This window comes from Cyrtonyx montezumae, unplaced genomic scaffold (genome assembly GCF_038088225.1).
Source record: "Cyrtonyx montezumae isolate F1298 unplaced genomic scaffold, pur_monq_1.0 scaffold_4, whole genome shotgun sequence".
NCBI classification, from domain to species: domain Eukaryota; kingdom Metazoa; phylum Chordata; class Aves; order Galliformes; family Odontophoridae; genus Cyrtonyx; species Cyrtonyx montezumae.
The window spans coordinates 3,042,554-3,062,128 of NW_027072045.1; the positions used below are offsets into that span (position 1 = coordinate 3,042,554).

General features: G+C 47.9%; 1 protein-coding gene across 1 annotated transcript in view; it reads right to left on the reverse strand.

Moving 5' to 3' along the window:
* ZRANB1 (zinc finger RANBP2-type containing 1) overlaps nt 1-4,380 on the reverse strand; it is a 31,006-nt gene extending 26,626 nt beyond the window's left edge. The window contains exon 1 of the mRNA XM_065746976.1: nt 4,168-4,380. The gene's annotated coding sequence lies outside the window, so the exon portion shown is untranslated. The remainder of the gene's footprint in view (nt 1-4,167) is intronic.
* Between the last annotated feature and the right edge of the window lie 15,195 nt (nt 4,381-19,575).

Genomic DNA, 19,575 nt, shown 5'->3' on the forward strand with positions numbered 1-19,575 from the left:
GACTGTATGCCTAGAACACGAGACTCGTTTCTGTTTAGATCCCAGCCACCCCTGCAGAAGATGAGGAAAACCAGATGTCAAGCTCTGAATAAAAACATACCGTTGAGTCAGACATCAAAACTTAAAAACACTTAAACCTGTCCAGCAACCAAGGGATATTACATTAAAATTTGTACGTTTGACATTCAGTTCTAGTAATTATCCTCTGGACCTCCCTAATAGTGGTTGACCATAAATTAGATCATGGCTAGATGCAGACATTCACCGTTTGGCAGAGAAAAACCATCTGCCTGCAAATGAAACAAGGAAACGCACTCTCCACATCAGCTATTGTGTAGCTTCCTCCTAATTAATGGCAAGCCACTTTGTGATAGAGTTAAGGACTGTCTTTGGTAGGCGTGCTTGCAGCTGCGTATTTTAAGACTTCAACTTCCAGCACAAAGCCATACAAGCTACGCTCATGGCTTGATCCAGCTCTTCCTGAGATACTGGATAGACAGATAGGTGTTGAAGGGAAAAAATAAGCAAAACTAAAGCACACATACACAACACCACTTAACACAGAGCAAAGGACTCGTATCAACTATCACAGAAAGCAAAACTCCAAAGTCAGAGTCACAGCACTGTAGAGGTTGGAAGGGACCTCCAGAGATCACTGAGTCCAACCCCCTGCCAAAGCAGCTCCCAGGCCAGATTGCACAGGCAGGCATACAGGCAGGTCCTGAACGTCTCCAGAGAAGGAGACTCCACCAGCTCTCTGGTTTCTTAATAACGTTTTCAGAACATTTTACTTCCCAGCAACTCAAGCTAACCCTGCAGGGCACACAGGGCTGCTCAAGCACTTCACGGTTTATAAACGAATCGACCTAAAAGAGTATGCACCACTTCAAAAACACAGAAAAATAACTCGATGGCAAAGTTGCCAGTCTACAGACAGCAAAACAGACCACTCATTTATTTTCCTTCCCAGAGACACATAAACCACGGCTGTGACAATTTTCTTGCATCAGTTCAGGTAAAGAAGGCAGCAAAGCACCAACATAACTTAGCCAGGTTTCTTAACGTCTTCACACTCCCCATCAACTTCAACCCTTTCAATAACAGCCTACTACCCCCTCACCCCCCAAAAAAAAGACATTAAGCCAAACCAAAGCATGAAAACATCAGAATGTTAAATCTTAGTGCTTGGTAACAAAGCAGCCACAAGCACAACCCAAATGTCACCTTGCCCTGGCTTCTGCACTGATGGGGAACTGCAGACTCTTCGCTCACAAGTGACAGTTTCAGAAAGAAGTCCCATTTACGCTTCAAAAATAGACACAAGTTCATCCTTGCAGCCCCCACCCCCGGCCAGCAGGCTTCACCCTGCCATTTGTTTAGTTCCAGCATCTGCAGCTCAGCCTTGAAGTATCCTTGTTTTAAGAACAAGAAGGGCAGATTATATCGGGAAGAATTCAAACACCCAAAGGGAAAAATGCCAACTTAATTCTATCTGCCACATTGCAGGAGATGCAAAGAGCTGCAGTCTTGTCTGGTTTGCAGACAACGTGTTCCACACAAACCAGCAACTCCTCTGTTCTTCCCAGTGTATTAATCTCCCATGTTTCTTGATTCAGAAATGAAATCTACAATTGTTTCTGCGTTCTTGAGCCAAGGTCAACCCCTCCTGAAGACAGTTCCTTCTCCGGACTTCACTGCCTTCATCCTCTACAGCACTCCCTCCAAACCTTCTCCTCTCTATCTACCACCAGAATAAGTTTTGCACGAGCACAGGAAGAGGGGGAAAAAAAGAAAACCACATTTCTTTCAAAAAATAACAGGTTTGAAAACTCCAGTTTGAATACACCTGCACCACAGAAGGAAAAGGGAAAACATTCATAAACTAATATGTTTTCAGAACAGTAGTAACACAGTTTTTCTTCTAGTCTTTACCAAAGGGATGAGCCCTATTATTCACCTTCTATTTCCAAGAAGTTCCCAGAGAATCAGCTACATCCATGAGGGATCAACTGATGCAAACGAATAAAAACCTCCCAACACTGACAAGCGTTACAGCCACAAAGCTCAATCAAACCCTCTGCAGTTGGCAGCACTGCCAGCTATGCAAGAAGCTCTACGAAGAAGCAAAGTGCCTGAATTACAAATGTTTGAGACCTTAATTAGAAGATGAAAGCTCTCTGTTTAAGGTGTGACAAATCCCGATCGACTGCCACCTCAGAATTAAAATCACAGGCTCTAATTGATTTTCCCAAACCGTACTGTTGGACAAGTGAAGCAATGAGCCCTTCATGAGCTGCACTGGAAAAAAAAAGAACATCCTCAACTTTTCCTCGTTCCCTTCTTTATCTGTAGTACTACTGAACAAAAATATTTAAACGAGGAACTCTGTTACAGCTAAGCCAGCCATTTCCAGCTGCCAAACTAAAGTTTAGCTCCATTTTAGTAACAGCAGACTTGGATCCTAGTGCATACAGTCAAAACCAGGATTACTTGTTGACATCGGTTTTGAACAGCTCAAAATAACCCAGCCTTCAAGTTGGGGTGGCCGGGACGAAGGGGTTGCTAACAGAACTGCCAGCAGCAGCTGAACTGTTTTGCTGTCATTTGTAGCTGCATTAATCTGAAATTCTACATAATCTCAACTCTGTGCAAGCCTGATAGAGCCCGGAGAGGCTGCAAAGGGAAAGCTTAATGCCCAGGTTAATGCCACATGAACGAGTCATTACACTGATGTCCCTGAACACACATTTGATCGATTGTATTAAAAAACCTCCCCATATAATCAGTATTTTCTGCTTATATTACTGACTTATTTACAGACCTATCTCGCAAAGAGATGGAAACACCAAGGACAGATGGGCTCCCCTGCCTCTAAAGAATCTACACGCTGACTGACACCTAATTAAAATGGCCACACGCATCTAAATAAGACATAAAATGCAGCCTTGACCAAGTTTAACTGGTCTCCGACTTAAGTCACGTTTCCACAATGAATCCCATTGATGCTTCTATGCCACTCAATACTGCAATTAAATTAATATTTTTAATTACGCTTCTGAAAAAAAGCTAACTCCACGATGACAGATTGTGGCCTCGTGGGTCACCACCATCTGCCCATCTGTACAGAATCACAGAATATCCCGAGTTGGAAGCAACCCATGCAGAACAACAAGTCCAACTCCTGGCATACTAAGTAGGCTAAGAAAAATAAAGGTAACAACTGCTACTCCTTCCCCTCCCCCCCCCCGTTAAGAGTGCTACACCATGTAAGTAGGGTTTGCAATGCATCCAAAAATCCTTCCCTTTGAATGCTATGACAGATGTAAATCAGAAGTGATCTCTCTACATACGAAGGCACCGCATCCAGCTGGCCTTGAGATGGAGGCAAATAAGAATCTCTGAGAACGCTTCCATCGTTACCTGCATCCCTCTCTGGGCAACCAGAGCAGAAACAGGCTTCACAAAGCCCTCCCACAGCCAGCAAACACGGAGCTATCAGGTGAGCGGAACAAAAAAAACCCCAAACCCAGCGAGACAGGACAGGAATCCCCAAGAATTCCAGAAAAACTTCCCGGCATTGTCAGCCCTGAATGCCACCACTGCCGCAGAAAGTTCTCAGCCGTCGCCATGGAGGGGTCCAGGCTCCGGGCAGCCCGGGCTGGGGGTCCTCGTGTCACCAACACCGGTGACGTCCTGGAAACGTACCTGAGCTCGGCGGGAGCGCGAAGGCACAGTCCTGAAGAGCGTATGGCGGAGGTTTAGCCTTACTAAGTGAATGCTATCCTAAGTAAGGACCGAAGCACAGCTCCGTCCTGAAGCATGCCCCAGGCTGCGCAGCAATAGGCGCTATTACAGACACCTCCATGCAAAGGCTGCAACGCACCGAGGAGAGGAGCCAGGCAGACGCAGCCCCCACCCCCAGAAAAGCAAAAAAGAAAATTAAGCGCGAGGCAACAATGACCTCACTCCGGCAACCCCAATACCGCAGCAGCACAGAAACTCGAGCCTTTGTCCTCCGTACCCCGCGCTGCGGTACCCCGGGGCTGCTCCTCCCCTCCCCCCCACCTCCCTCCGGAGGAGCCGAGCCCCGGCCGGGCAGCGCAGCCCCGAGCCCGCAGCCGGGAACGGCTGCCCCCTCCCGCGGCCCGCGAGCGGAGCGGGGTTTACCTGTCCGCCCCGCCAGGAGCCGTCCCCCGGCCCGCTGCCTGAGGCGCGCTCCCCCCGCTCACGACATGGTCTCTCCCGACGCGGCGAGCTGCCGCGGCCGCGGGCGCTCCCACTCGGCACGGCCGCGGGGGAAGGGGGGGAGGGGGAAAAGGGAGGGGGAGAGGGGGGGAGTCCTTCGCCCCGCTCCCGGCCTCCTCTAATGGCGGCGGCTGGAGCGGCCCAAAGCAAAATAAAGCCCCATACGGCCAGCAGCCCGCACGTCAGCTCGGCCTGCCGGCCTGCCCCGCTCCCATTGGCCGAGCGCGCACCTCCCCCTCCGCCAATCAGCGCGCAGCTCTTTGGGGCGAACGGGTGACGTCATCCCTGCCCCACGGGGCGGGGCGCCCGTTGCTCCCCCCCCAAACAAACGGTTCCCGCCTCAGTGGCCGCGGCCTCCACGGCCCGAGGGGCCCGGAGGGAAACCCTGTGGGGCTCAGCCACACGGCCTGAAATCTGAAGTCACGAACACAGTAATCCCGCACAAGCATATCGCTCCCAGCCCTCGTGGCAGTGGGCTCTGAACAAATTGTTCCCTCATCTGAATTCGGGGAAAAATACTAACAATTAGATGTACTTAGACATAGAAAGGATTGGGACAACAGTGTCTTCTTTCACACACTCACATGGAAAAATCCAGATGAGGTTGCATAAATGGTGTGACAGAAATGCTTCTTAAGAAGTCAGACCGTCTTCGTGCCTAGAAATAATTCAGAATAGCCCCTGGTCTTGATGGAAAAAGCAGTCATCTAAACCAAGAAGTGATGAGATCTATCATAAAAGTTGCTGCAACAGTACAACGGTGAGAAATGTCCAAAAACAAATGCTGTAGATCAGACTGTCTGAAGAGATACAAAAATAAAAGAAATACGTAATTTTGGAGAACGTAGCAGTTTGAATTCTTCCGGAATATTTCCTAATCCTGACAAGAAACCAATTGATGATCACGTTATAAAAACATATCCCAGCAGATCCCTGTCTGTTCTGTACCAGGAGCCCAGAACTGGACACAGTGCTCCAGGTGAGGCCACACCAGGGCAGAGCAGAGGGGGAGGATCCCCTCCCTCGACCTGCTGGCCACGCTCTTCTTAATGCACCCCAAGATCCCATCGTCATTCTTGTCCACCAGGGCACACTGCTCATGGCCAACCTGTCATCCAGGTCCCTCTCCTCAGAGCTGCTCTCCGACAGCTCATCCCCAACCTGTATCGATGCATGCAGTTATTCCTCCCTATAGATAACAACATGGTATAGGAAGGCAAACACGTATGTAAAACAGAATTTGAAAATAGCTGTTGTGGCTGTTTCTTTCAAAAGTGAAACTCAGTGGTGTCTCCAAATCACAGGACATTGTAAATGTTGGCACTGTTATTAAGATCGGATCACTGGCTCGATCTCAGAAGCCGCTGGCATCCTTTGCCAGGTTTACTTTGAAGGAATTTACCATTTGTTCAGGACTTAAAACAATAGAGCAGAATAGGAATGACCTTTCAACAATTTAAAACATTGCCATTTACACTCATGTTTTATCTGATTAAAGCTTTCAGACTTCTGATATGGAGAAAAATCAGGTTCTAACTGACCTGACAACTCAGTTCTCGATAGATTTGGTATTTGACTACACTATTCCTTGTTAAATGTCAGAAATACAATTATTTTTATGTTAGAGTTAGCAGAAATCACAGGCAAGTACTGATTTCTCATATTCCACTCCAGATTTCAGTAAAGGACAAATTTTAACTCCCTGTATTTGGAACATTCACACTGGTTTGACAGCTTAATGTGTTATTTTGGGGACTTTGCTTTGCAGAGCTGAATCTACTCATGTCTTAGAGAGTATGTGCCTTCACAGACCAGCTGCGTAAGAAACGGAGCTGCCATCAATAACTCAGAATAAATATATACATATATATGTACATGTGCTCACTGTCAGCTAGGTTTCTCCCCTCAGCCCTCCCTGGTGTTGCTGTTCTGATGCACCCTGCTCATAAACGAGCAAATGATACCGAACGTTATAATTAGAAGCAAAGCACTGAAACAATTCACAGCAGCATATTTCTAGCTGTCACATATGATAGACGGGGGATTCGGCTAAGCAAAATTGTACTTCAGGTAACCAGAAGACAAATACTGAATTGTTTCATGCTGCTGTGGATTCTTTTCGTACTGCAGCAGGATTTTCTCTGTCGGAATACAAAGCTTACATCCAGTTAGTGATGTGTAAGCACAATCTCTCCCTCGTGCAGTTCTCTTTTCCCTGGTAACTACTTGCTGTCAGGCAGAGCGCTGGCTCCCATTAAGGCAGTTCATCCCAGCTCACCCAGGAGCAGGGCTGTACATGCTCACCAGATGGTTCTCTCTCACTGCCTGAACTCTGAATACGCAGAACTCTCTGCCCACACCAGTGCCCCTCTTGCCTTCGCTTTATTCAGTGTTTTCAGGCTCTTTATGATCGAGGAAGAATTGAAAGTGAAACATTCAGATAAATGGTAAAGAATCGAAATGCACAGAAATCCAAAGAAAGTACAGTTTTCAAAGCTGCTGAAAAAAAAAAAGGATATTTTAAGTGCTTGACTGATTCGTTACCATTTTTACATCACCTATCTGAGTCAGCCCCAGCCCTCACACCCAGTAATCACATACTTGTGTCTCTTATTCCCATTTTAGTGTGAAACATAAAAATATCCAACTGCAGCTTGATCACCGTAAGAGGAAAACGTCAGAGAAGGCGTGATGCCCTGGCTGTTCTTCCTTGCTGCAGCTGTAGGGTATTGTTACAGGTTGCCATCCTCAGACCTGGAAACAAGCTCCAGACACTTGCAGCTGACCGAGGGAAGGAAGGCAGGTTCCTCCTCCTCCTGGGGTTCCCACGCACCCCCAGTGGCGATGGGAAAGCCATCACCCACGCACTAGCCCTATGCTGTGTCCCCTGGGAGCTGCCTTTCTCCAACTACACAGCCAGTTCTGCCCGTTTTGTCGGCCCAGTTCTTAGCCACTTCTCAAAAACATTGCGAGAGACACCTCCTCCCAGAGATGGGCACACATCACGCAGCACACACTGACCCAAGCATCCCTTTCATTATTCAGCTCCAAGACTGCCCTGCAGCAAAAGCACTGTGGGTGCCCAGAGCCAGCAACACAGACCTCTTTCTTCTCCAGGCACCATGGCAGGAGAGAGAGAGTTTTTGTCTTAGGGAAAAAATAGCGTGGAAAGGTAGAAAACAAACAAATGCAGCCATACCCATCATATAGCTAAGAGCAACTGTGCAGAAATAGGACAAAGTGCTGAGTTGTTAGCTCCTCAGTCACTCTGAAATGTGTTTCGCTAGCAGCAAGAAAAGAGGTTAAAAGCTGAGAGCACTCAAAAGCTGTGGTATGCACCATATTTTTCTTCGTTTCCCTGCAGGGAGTAGAAGAAAGGGGGTGATGGAGTCAACCCATCATGCTAGGGCATTCCAGCTGAAGAGTTGGAGCCAACTGATCAGGGAATCTCTGAAACTTTCCTCAGCTGGGCAGACGTCTGGTAGGTAAAGGAATCTGTGTGGCACATCCAACAGAAAAGCAAGGCACACAAAGGGAAACATGGGAGGTGATAATGCAGAGTGCTGGTTAGGGCTCTGGGGGACTGCAGGATCCACACGTCCCAGATGGCAGGCACAGCATGGCTGCTGCCATGGCTCAGAGCATGCACCAGCAGGTCTGTCACTGCATAAGAAGGCAGCAGGGGGGACAGAGAGAAGAGGAGAAAAAGGAGGAGGAATTAGGGAAAACGTGGAGCTGGATGTTAAAAACGAAAGGGAAAGAAAAATGAAAGATGGAAGCAAAAAGAGAGCTCTTTGAATCTGCTCTTAGAGAAAGTCGTTGGGAAGACAATGACGAGGAACAATGCGGCTATAAAAGGAAGCAGCAGCCTGAGTCTCTCTAGGGGAACACGAGGAATTTGTGAGGGCTTCAGACAAAAATCCATTAGAAAAAATGGATTCAAATCCACAGGTTAATTGCTGCCGAGGAACGTCGGACTGGAAGGGGCTGGATTCCTTCATGCAATGGCCAACATGTCTCTTATCCCCAACAATAACACATTTAACCACTACCAAACACCTGGAACTCAGAAGAAGAAAAGTGTTGACAGAAACAGAGGGCAAGCGCAACGCTAACTCCTGCAACACCGCTGAGCATAGGTAATGATACCGCGTTGATACCATCTCTGGGTTAGATGCCAAATTTAGGCAGCTCCCCACTCTGAGCATTCCCTTTTGTGAACCCCACTGACAGACAGCACCTCTCCCCAGACATTATAAAACACAGATGCCAAGCTCTGTGGCTGGGCAGCTCAGATTCATGCATTTTTCTCCTTTAGGTGAGCATACGACTTTTCCTACAGAGCAAACCAATGTTATCAGATATTAACACCCCCCCACTCTGAGACAATGTCAGCAGCACTTAACATTTGGTGAAAGCGAGAGGGGGATTTACTGTAAAAGAAAGCTACCCAGGAACGTGAAAGGCAACAGAACAGACGCAGTTCACAGAATGCAGCATGTCATGCCAGGCGTAATCACTGCCAGCTAATCAGATTATTTGTTGAGACAGAGGGCACAAAATCCATCTTCCAGTTGACGTAATCCGCTGATGGACTTCTGAAGGATCCTGAGTGCGCTCCTTCTGTGTTTCAGGAGCCATCCCCTTAACTTCTCATTGAGGCTCTTTGTTTTCTGTAGGCAAATCTAAGATGAAACACGTGCTGGTAAACCGAACGACAAGCAATCGAACAGAACACAGCACAGGGAGCAGTGGGACTGGGAGGAAGGCACTTAAGGGAGCAATGGGCTGGTGCTGGCTGCCACACTGCAGGTTAGCAAGCTGTGAAGGAGCATCAGTCACACCAGAGATGTCCTGATGCTATTAGTGGAGGACTGCAAGGATGATAAGCAGTGAAGGAAAGGAAGACACAAGCCTGGAATTCAATACAGAAGACGATCTTCTGGGCAGTCCTGAATTTTGGAAGAGAATTTTAATTTTAATTCAGACCTATTCTGGGCCATAAATCCTTATCACTTTAAGCACAGAACCACAAAATTGTAGGGTTGGAAGAGACCTCTAGGGATCATCGAGCCCAGCTTTGTATCAATCATCACCAAAGCTGCTGTATTGGTTTTTTTGTATGCTATGCTAAAATCATGGGTAGATACAGACTAAACTAATTGTGGTATAATACTGTCTGGGATCACTGTCTCTCACTGCACAAAGAAATGCTGAAGCAAAGCTAAGGCATTTATCGAGCAGCGGGAGCTCATTAGCTTGTTGTCAGTACTCCCTCCCATTGGTAGCTCCTACGTGGATATTTCGTAGGTAAGCAACATTATAAATAGTTCTTCTGTAGCTAACATCTTTGCTCACATAGAAAATGCACATTTACTCCCTCCCAGATAATTCTGGTGACTCCGAGGAATACAGATTTGTGATTCAGGAATGCATTGCTTCAGTAAACCCACACCACGTCTCAGTTTCTCTGGCCTAACCCCCACAAAAGGTCCAAGCTTTGCCAGCCCGCGGTTACATGGGACAGACAGCTCTGGAACTGACTGCATCCATAAAACCAATTTTAAAAATGGCACAAAACACTGCACTCCTGATGAAATAACTGAAAGTTGGTCAAGCTGTTGGGTCTCTTTCCATTCAAGACCAAACCTTTACAAACAAACCCCTGACTGAGGCACTCACGTGCTTTCCTTTCCTTGGACATCACACTGCTCTTCTCGCAGTGCTGGAGTTTTCCTGCAGCCCAATTTTCCCCAAGATTTGTTACCGTTCATCTCTCGTCCATAGCTGTTGTATCCCAAGGCTCACTCCAGCTTTGGGCTTTGGCTGGGTGCTTCCATCAAGTTAGAAAGCCTCCCTCAAGCATGGCAAGAATTCCATTCGGATTAGTGCTTTCCTACAGTTTGTGGAAGAATCAGGAGTCCTGCCATTTCACTGTGCTGCTCTCTGTTATCTTCCTGGCTTCGAATTTGCCAGCCTCTAATTCCACGTGTGCTTCTTGCATGGACGGCTCATTCTTCCCAGAGCTTCCGTGTCATTCTCAGGCACTCAGTGAGGAGGTCAAAGGGAGTTGGTCTTCCCTCAGAGTGCACATCTTATTTCCTGGCCATCCTCCTCTCACATCAGAGAACATTCTGAAGAAGGTCTCTCTAACATATTGCTCAGAATCAAAATAGCTGCATTTCATTTAAACTTGATAACCCTGTGAGAAAACCCCCTCGGACTTTGACTTCTCTTTTAGAGCTGTTGACTGCTTCAGCATATGGTCCTGTTAGATCTTCTCAGTTAAAGAGTGTTAAATCACAGTAACATAATGCTTTTCATGCAGTATTCTGCCCTAGACCTTCTGCCCTTGGAGTCAAGTGACTGAGTTACACTTTGGGGTTTTATTTTCAAAGTAGATTTCTAATCCTCCATACAGGAGAAAAAAGCATAAAATAGAAACTAAATATAACCTTCATACAATCTGAAGGTGCAGAAACCAGAAGTCAAAAAAAGAAACCAGAAATATTTGTTCTTAGGCTTGCTATTGAAAAATATACTTCAGATGGTTTTGAGACTGATAGATGAGTTCAGTTTGGGTTTTTCTTTTCCCTGATGTTTTTATGGCCAGTTCCACAATGCAGAATACAGCTTCTGCTCGTGCCTGTGCTGACCTCTGTGCCAACTTAGTGCAGTGGAATGAACAGATCTGCTCTCACCAGACGGTCACTCTAGCTGAGGTTCATACTTCAGGTAGTTCATAGGTAGATAAGCTCTGCTTGGCTAATTTCCTCGTACAGCAGATTACCTGCAAATTCCTTTTCTTTTAGAGCTGTCAGTCTGTGCATTCTGGCTGCATGGCTGCCTTAGTTCATCCTAGAGATGACTGCACCGTAGCTCTGGCCACAATCATTTCTTTGTACTTGCTGATCCCATCTGCATCTTTGGTGTACCCGATAACATCGTGGAACCATGGAACGATAGGAAGGGAACCTCTGGAGTCTGAGAACTTTAAAGTTAGATCCAACTTGAGAGTCAGACTGCGTTACTCAGATCCTCATAGGGCTGAGTTTTGAAACCCTACGAATTCAGATCTAGCACCAGTTGTCTCCAAAACACACACTCCCTCCTTTTAGTGCTGTAAGCCCAAAAGGAGTTTAAGAACACCAAGAAAAGCTTCAGCTTTTTCTTCCTGCCTAATACCAGAGGGGTCACAATAGTAAAAAAAAAATCACAATATGATCATGGAGATAATCATACAGGGGAACTTATCAGCATGGCTCAAGAGTTTGCTGTAACATCAGTTAGGCAAAGCAATTCGCTTTCAACAAGCCATCTACTACAAGGCCTGCTATTTTCTGGAAGCATCTACCGAGCAGCACTTCTCCTCCAAAAGGAAGATATTGGCTTCTTATCCCACTGTGCATCTCCAACAGCCATTTACCTGAAAGCTCTTCTGACCTCTCCTATTTTCTAACTGAAAAAGAAGAAAGCGACTCACGCAGCTCACCATGCTTGGGAACATCTCAGTGAATTTCACCCCATCTCAGCTGTGCTGAACAAGTTACCTCCTAGGCACACTGCCCCAAGGGGAAACTGCACAGTCTGGTTCAGACTCCATCCGCATTACAAAGGCCTAATTCAGTCCTGACGTCTTTGTGCTATACACATGGAAGCCAGTTGCTACAAGGTCACCCCCGGCACAGACAGGAAACTTTTGACTCTTACAGCGCAGACCTTGAGTTTTGTAAAATGCTTTTTGCCTTTCCTCATCGTCTGCATGCTATTTGTTTTCCACCTCACTGTAAACGGTCTGTGGCAGCGGTTGTAATTTATGCAGCACCACAGACAGCTATTTCAGGGCTAACATGGAATGCCACCGCCTTGATTTTAAACGCTGCTTTTAAAGGAATGCTCTCAAAACCATTGGGATGCTGTAAAAGTGACTGGAGAACAGAGGCTGCCCAGTACGGAGGGAATCCTGGGCTGCACCTGGATTGCAACTGGAGCATGGAGAAAAAAGGGAACAGGGCTGAATGTAGATCAGATTCAGATAGTTCTACATTAACAGGCACGTTTTGAAAAGGTGAGACCCAGCGAAGTGCAGCTGCGTCCAAGAATTAGTGCCAAGCACCTGAGCAGGACGATGAATGAGCTGTGCCAGCCCACGCTGGCCCTTCCTCGTGGTGCACATGTCCTCGGCTGCTCTGCGTTTCTCCATTGCCCTGACGACACTCCTCACACTCAGGAAATACTCAGCTTGCATCTTCCTGCAGAGCAGCAATTTCCCCACTCTCATAACCCAGGCATTTCTCACCAAACAGCTGCAGCATCTCCTTGAATTGTGGAGTAAATATACTTATTTTGTTTGCTTTTGTTTGGTTTTTTTTTCCTAAGGAGCCGATCAAATTAGCACAAGGGAAAGACACCTCCAGCATCTCCAGGAACAGCTGCTCATTACAAATCAGCCCCAGGAAATCTTCTGTCTGTTCATACTGCAAATTGGCAGAACGTTGGCTCCCGCATCCTGAAATACTGTCATATCCCTCAGTTCCCAGCTGCAGATCACAAACGTGAGTGGGATGAGAGCAGGCAGCCCCTCCAGCGCTCACCTCGCTGCGTTTGCTGAGGGTCACATAATGAATTCACCTTCACCTGCATTATCTCGTTCATTTGGAGCTTCTCAGCAGCGTACTTAGGAACAGCAAAAAAAAAAAGTGCTACCACAAGCTGCTAAAACGGATCTTGTAGCTCCTCATCCAGATGCCTTTTGAACACTGCCAGGAATGGCAGCTCCACCACCTCCCAATGCAGGCCATCCCAGTGCCTGAGCACCCTCTGAGAGAAAAAGTTTTTCCTTATGTCCAAATCTAAACCTCCTCTGGTACAGCTTGTGGCCGTTTCCTCGGGTCCTGTTTGTTGCATGGGAGAAGAAGCCAAACCCCTCCTCATCACAGCCTCCCTTCAAGAAGTTGTAGAGCACAGTGAGGTTTCCCCTGAGCCTCCTCTTCTGCAGACAGAACAATCCCAGCTCCCTCAGCTGCTCCTCATAGCCCTCATTAGTGCTCCAGACCCCTCACCAGTTTCATTGTCCTTCTCTGAACATATTCCAGGGCCTCAATGCCTTTCTTGCAATGAGGGACCCAAAACTGAACACAGCACTCGAGGTGCAGCCTCACCAGTGTTGAGTACACTGGGACGATCACCTCCCTGCTCCTGCTGGCCACACTATTCCAGATGCAGGCCAGGATGCCCTTGGCCCTCTTGGCCACCTGGGCACACTGCTGGCTCATATGCAGCCAAGTATGGTCCCTTTCCTCTTCACAGTCATCCCCAAGCCAATAGCACTGCTATTTATTTTACTAGGTGTCAGTTTCTCCACACCTTTCTTAACTAAGTTGATCTGTACAGGACGTATAAAAACATGTGGGATCTCTATTAGAAAGTGATTAGTTTCTAACCTGTGCATGGCCAGGGGTCAGAGCAAGGCGTGCCATGTTTGGCCTCACATCTGCACGGTGTATGTACGTTCTCACTGTAGTGTGCTGATCCTGACGGCTGTGGGCTCACGGTTCTGGAGGTTTTCCATCTGGGAGTTCTGATGGAAGCAGGCATTCCTGATCTCACATTCATCACACTGAGCACTAAGGCCAGGGCCCGAGGTCCACCATCATTGTAACTGACAGTAATAACAGTCTCAGCTGCCATAAGGGGATATGAACAATGCTTGTTTGGGTAATGGAGAATCCAGTCCTATCTGATGACTGTCAGCTGAGATGATCTCAGAGGGAAGGGATTCTGCCCACAAATCCCCTTTCCCTCTCCACAGCAGCATTCCTGCCCTTATTCCTTCCAGCAATCCCTCTGCCCCATGCTTACCCCCACACATCAGCCTGCCTTGGGTGGCTTTGCCCACATCACAGTGTGGGCTGTGCTTTTGGTTCCTATAGTAGCAAAGGAGATGCCACTGGAGGGCACAAAGGAAAGTGACTCATCCCTGTGATCATTAATTAATTAGCACCCCACTGCTCCTCCAGGCAGGCCAAACTGATTATACACGAGGAAAGCTGACACAGAGAAGTAAAAAATTCAGCTCACAGAGGAACGTGGAAGGCATTCAGTCCCAAACCCTCAGCAATCATACCTGCTCCATCGATAGGACAGGAGGTGATGGCCTCAGTCAGCACTGGGGGGGTTCCTGTTGGATATTAGGAAATATTTCTGCTTGGAAGGAGCAGTGAGGCATTGGCACAGCTGCCCAGATGGTATCACCATCCCGGGAGGTGTTCAGGTGTTCCCACACGTTCTGGGGTCACTGCAGCACAGGGGAAATTCGGGACACAACAGGATGACCAAACACATTCATTAAAACTGTTTCTGACTTCTGAGCTTGGGATGATGTGCTCCTCTTGGTAAGTAAAATGTATGAGGTCTCACAGCTACCGCAGTTTATTAATTTGTCTCTTTAATCTAATTCTCGGCTCTCTGTGGGGAAAGATTAAATGAATCAGATGCAGCCCACGTTACAGGAAAAGCCAGCAGAGCGAAGGGGATAAACACGAAGCTGCAGCACAGGAGGGTCAAAATGCATTAAATAACAGGGGTTAAGAATTTGTAGTGACTGCAACCTAAAATAATAAATACTTCTTATAAGGACAAAGTTCTCCCTCTCTTCTGTACACAGGTGAAGAATCCAATGGAAACACTACGTAGAGATGTAAAGAAGCAGGGAGTGCTGTGGGACACCCCCTCATCCCACCGTTTTCCTCCACGTGGACATGGCTTTGCAAGGCAGACCTGGAGCAACAGAGCTTGGGAAGCAAAACACTGAAGGCAAACCTGCTGGTCAGTCACTGCAACCCATTAAGCCAGGTGGGAGAGAGCCTGTTCTTGGCTTAGCACGTTTTTCAGGCTTGGCTATGAAGAAACTTGCTTTACAGAGCTCCACTTCTTTCCCCTACACATGCAGCCATGCTTGCTGTGCAGGGATGCATTTATGTCCAGGCATTCACCTGCTGCAGCCCTGCAAGGTCTGTGTGCCCCTGCCTCACCCCTGCTCGGCTGGATCAGCCCTTTTCCTGAACACGTTTGCTAGTTGTTCCCCATTCAAAATCCTGACCTTACTCAACATAGAGCCCTGCACAGAGCAGCACGGTGCAGACACAAACAAAACCTTTCTGGGTCAGCCCAGCCCTGTGCTGTTTATAACCAGGGCACAAAAAGGGACAGTCACATTTTGCAGATAAGCAGGCATAAGTGTGAAACAAAATGAATAATACTGAACGGCACTGTTAGCCGAGATATTTTATAGATGGTGCAATTAGAAAGATCATTGAGATGGAAAAGAGACAACCAAAATAAAGAGAAATGCTCACCCGTGTCCCAGGCTCAATAGGAAACTCCAAAGGAGCGATCTCCAGAAAGAGATCCTTCCCAGTGCTGGTCAGCCCTTAAATGGGGTTTGGGAGAGGTGGAGTCAGACTGCACCCCTTCTGGTCACACAGTGCTTTGCCTTCATCTGTGCTCCCATAACTGACTCAGGTGATCCATCAGTGCTTCAAGGCCATGATTCAGCAGTCCCCATACAGCAGGAAAACGTGCTCATAGCAATCATCCCTGGAGGTCTGTGCCACTGAGCCAGTGGGCCCTCAGCTGCATTCATCTGAGCTGCACGTGTGCCCTTCCCTGGGCAGTGTTGCTGTGCAATGTGCAGGAGGATGCATGGGGAACTGCTGCCAGCAAGAGCCACCCTGGGCCAAAAGCAAACAGCACCACACACAAAAACAGCTGATGGCATGCTTTAACCTCGTGTGTTGCAGAGCTGTTTTGCAAAGTGAGGTTTAAATGGCAAAGACAGAAGGCACGTGGGCTGAGTGGCATGGGGCTGCGTGCCCGGCGCTCAGCCACGAGGCCATGATGCTGAGCTGCTCTCCACTCTTCTGGGCAATAATTGGATTGGAAGAGAATAAATTATTATTATTTTTAACAGAGCATTACCCATCCTCATCCCAAAGCTTCTGCTGAACTCCAGCAGCACAGCTCAGATCCACATGGCACCTTTCAACCCCAACCTGCTTTAAAATACTAATCCTCATGCAGGGCACAGGGTGTAAGGGCTCTCACAGTGATGTGTCTGCTCTGGGAGGGAAATAAGTGTGTTATGATGTCCTCACACTGGGGTTTTTTTTGCCATTTTTTTGCCATTTTCCTCAGTTAACATTAAAAAATACCCAACCCTGCATCAGTATGCAAAACTAGCTCTGGTTTTAATTATTTCTCTCTGCGAAAGAGAAGGGATGGGGAAGGTTTCCAAGTGGGAGATGATTCTATCAAAACAGTATGCTGGTTCTTTCTGATTCTCTTTTTCATTAAGGATTGTTGACTAAGCTGAAGGCACGCCAGGAATGGGTCACTTTGGTTTGGAAAGGGATTGCACTCAAACTGATGACAACAGACAGCTTTGTTAGATCCCACCATAGATCCCAATGGCAGTGGACACGTCCCCATCCCACCAGGATGAAGCCACCTCCCTCAGCTGCCCACATCTCCTAAATCCCTGTACCAGTGGCACCTCCCTGAAGGCCCCTTTGCTTTCCGACCCTGATCCTGCTGCTTGTGGCTCAGTCCTCTTTTCCCTGTTTTTCACCAGAACATACAAGGGTTAATGCAGCCCCTTGCAAGATGCTTGCATGCAATGCTGAGCCCACCTGGGATCCCATGTAAGCCAAATCCCCGACTTTGTTAGGGTCTGGACACCAGCTCAGCCTCCCTCTGAGAGATGTGGTCAGCAGTGCCCCATTGCAAAGCGGCAGAGGAACCTCATCTTCTCCCAGCAGTGGCCATCAGCCCTTCTCTATGCCAACATCCTCCACGTGTTCGATGGATCCCACACCAGCTGCTCAGAGAACAGACCCACCACAAATGGTTTCACCAAGTGATGCATTTGCCAAAGCCTTAATTAAAATGCAGAAGCTCCAGATGAGGGTTTTAGTGAATAAATGCCGTTAATCGCATTTTCAAAGAGCTGTACATCTAAAATTAATACCTCCTTCCTCCATTTCTATGGGCAAATCCTCCCCAGAGATAGCTCCACTTCTCGACTATGGGCGTTAGCACCAGCCCTTCCCATCCACTGCTCCATTCTCCTCAAGGTTCTACAGCCAGGTCAAGGCTGGGCTGCCCCTGAACCACCTCCTGTGGTGCTCCTGAACTGCACCCAACAACCAAATGCAGCTGGGATATGCCATGCCTGGACGCGCACTTTGAAGTGTCTGTGGACATTTTCCATGTGATGTTTGAGGTTCTCTCTCATATCTCCTTGTGCTCCTCTTTCAGAAACACAGAGAAACTATCCCTTTCTTTCACGTGATCTCTCTTTCAGATGCTATTTTCAAGGAGAAAGGTAAATCTATGAAGTGAAGCCAGAGGAACAGAACTGGGACTGTCTGAGCAGGGTCTGCTCAGCCCTGGGATACAACCACCACCACCAAACAATGGATGAGGCCTTCGGAAGGACTCCCTTGGTTGACTGTCAAACCAACTTCTCCAACTCTGAAGTTGTGTCTCAACACCAACATGGCTACATGTGCAGGGCTCTGTGAGGCTGTGCGACTCACACTGCTCCAAAAAGCTAGAAACCTCATCTCCCTTTGCCATCCACACTCTCAGATGGTCTCCAAGGCCTCTAAGTGAAGCAAAGACACTGGGCTCAAACAAGACAAAGAAGAATAGAGGATGAACGTAAAGCCTTGTGCACAGGTGCTCTCAGAGAGAAGCACAGAGCCACAGAGTCACAGAATCATTAAGGTCAGACCACCAAGTCCAACCCCAACCAAAACGCATCCATGACTGTAACTACATGGACCAGAAGCCCTCGAAACACACTGCATCATCAGCTGGACATGTGCCCAAGGCTCTGCGAGGAGCTGGCTGCAAAACTCTGAGCTCTGTGTCTCTCTGAGGGGCAGCAATGGAGCTGGGAGCCCTCAGACACACACCCACCCTCTCAAACGAGTCAGGAATAAAGCTTAAGAGGAAATAAAAATAAACAGGCTTGAATTTAACTTGACATTAATAAAGCTTAAGAAAGGATTAGGCTAAGCTTGGGGAACACACTTGGCTCCATTCAGCAGCTCGTTAAGCCTTTCCTTTGGGGCACATTCATGTAGTCAGGAACCATGGGGACGTGGCACTGAGGGACGTGGGACATGGGCAGTGGGCACGGAGGGGTGGAGATCTGAGAAGTCTTTCCCAGCCTTAATGATTCTGTGAGTAATGAAGCTGGGCTTCGTGCACTGGTCACAGTATGCCCAATTCAGGTCCCAGGGACAGGCCCAGCTGCTGGTTTTGATGATCTGAATCATTAGGGATCATTAAAGTTGGAAAAGACCTCTATGATGTTTATGATGTGGGATTTCATTGCAGCAAAGGCACAGAAGAGCCACAAAGTGCAGCTGGATGCATCTGGAGGAGGTGGGGAGCAGCTCCCCTCACCCCGCAGCATCTCAAGGCTCAGAAATAAAAGATAAAAATTAAAAAAAATACAATTTTAATACATCCCAGAGCCGGAGGAGTCCTTCCCAAGGGGTAAGGGAAGGGGGCACTGCAGTGAGCAGATCTCTCCCGCACTGAGCACCCAGGGATGGAGCAGGATTGGGTGACAGAGTTACTGCTAAAATAGCAGCCCTAATCCCAGCACTAACAGCCCTGATCCCAGTGGGCACTGTGATCAGAGTCTTAGGTGGAGAGCTGGCACCTCCCTCACTTCCTTCATCTGCACTTCGGGTGTGGTTACAAGGGCAGGAGGTGGATCTGTCACTGTGCTGCTGCTGCAAGGACACGGGTGGGCCTGCAGTGCTGGAGGACAGGTGGCAGAAGCCCTGGCTGTTTGATGTGAAAGAGTCGGTGCTCAGGAGGCAGCTCCCTGCTGCTCAGATTATCTCCTGGCTTTCTGTTTGGGGATTTACCACTTGGCAATTAGAGGCAGGAGCTAAGATAAGGGGAGCCAGAGGTCTTCCAGGCTTCAGGACACAAAGGACAGGCACTTCCCATACTCTCAATATTCCCATCTGTGTGCAGAGACCACCTCCCTTTGCCATTGTGATGCTACAGCCGTGCAGCTGTCCACCTCCCATAGCATCCCTCAGTGCATCCTTACCCTTCCAGCAGAGGAAATCCAGGCTCACAGTCCCTAGAGGCACTCCAGAGCTGCAGGGACATGGCACAGAGGGACATGGGCAGCGAGCACAGGCTGGGGATCTGAGAGGTCTTTACCAACTGCAATGATTCTGATTCTCCATACTGTGCAGTCCTGTTCTTCTAGCTATAAACAACCAGGAAAAAAAACCA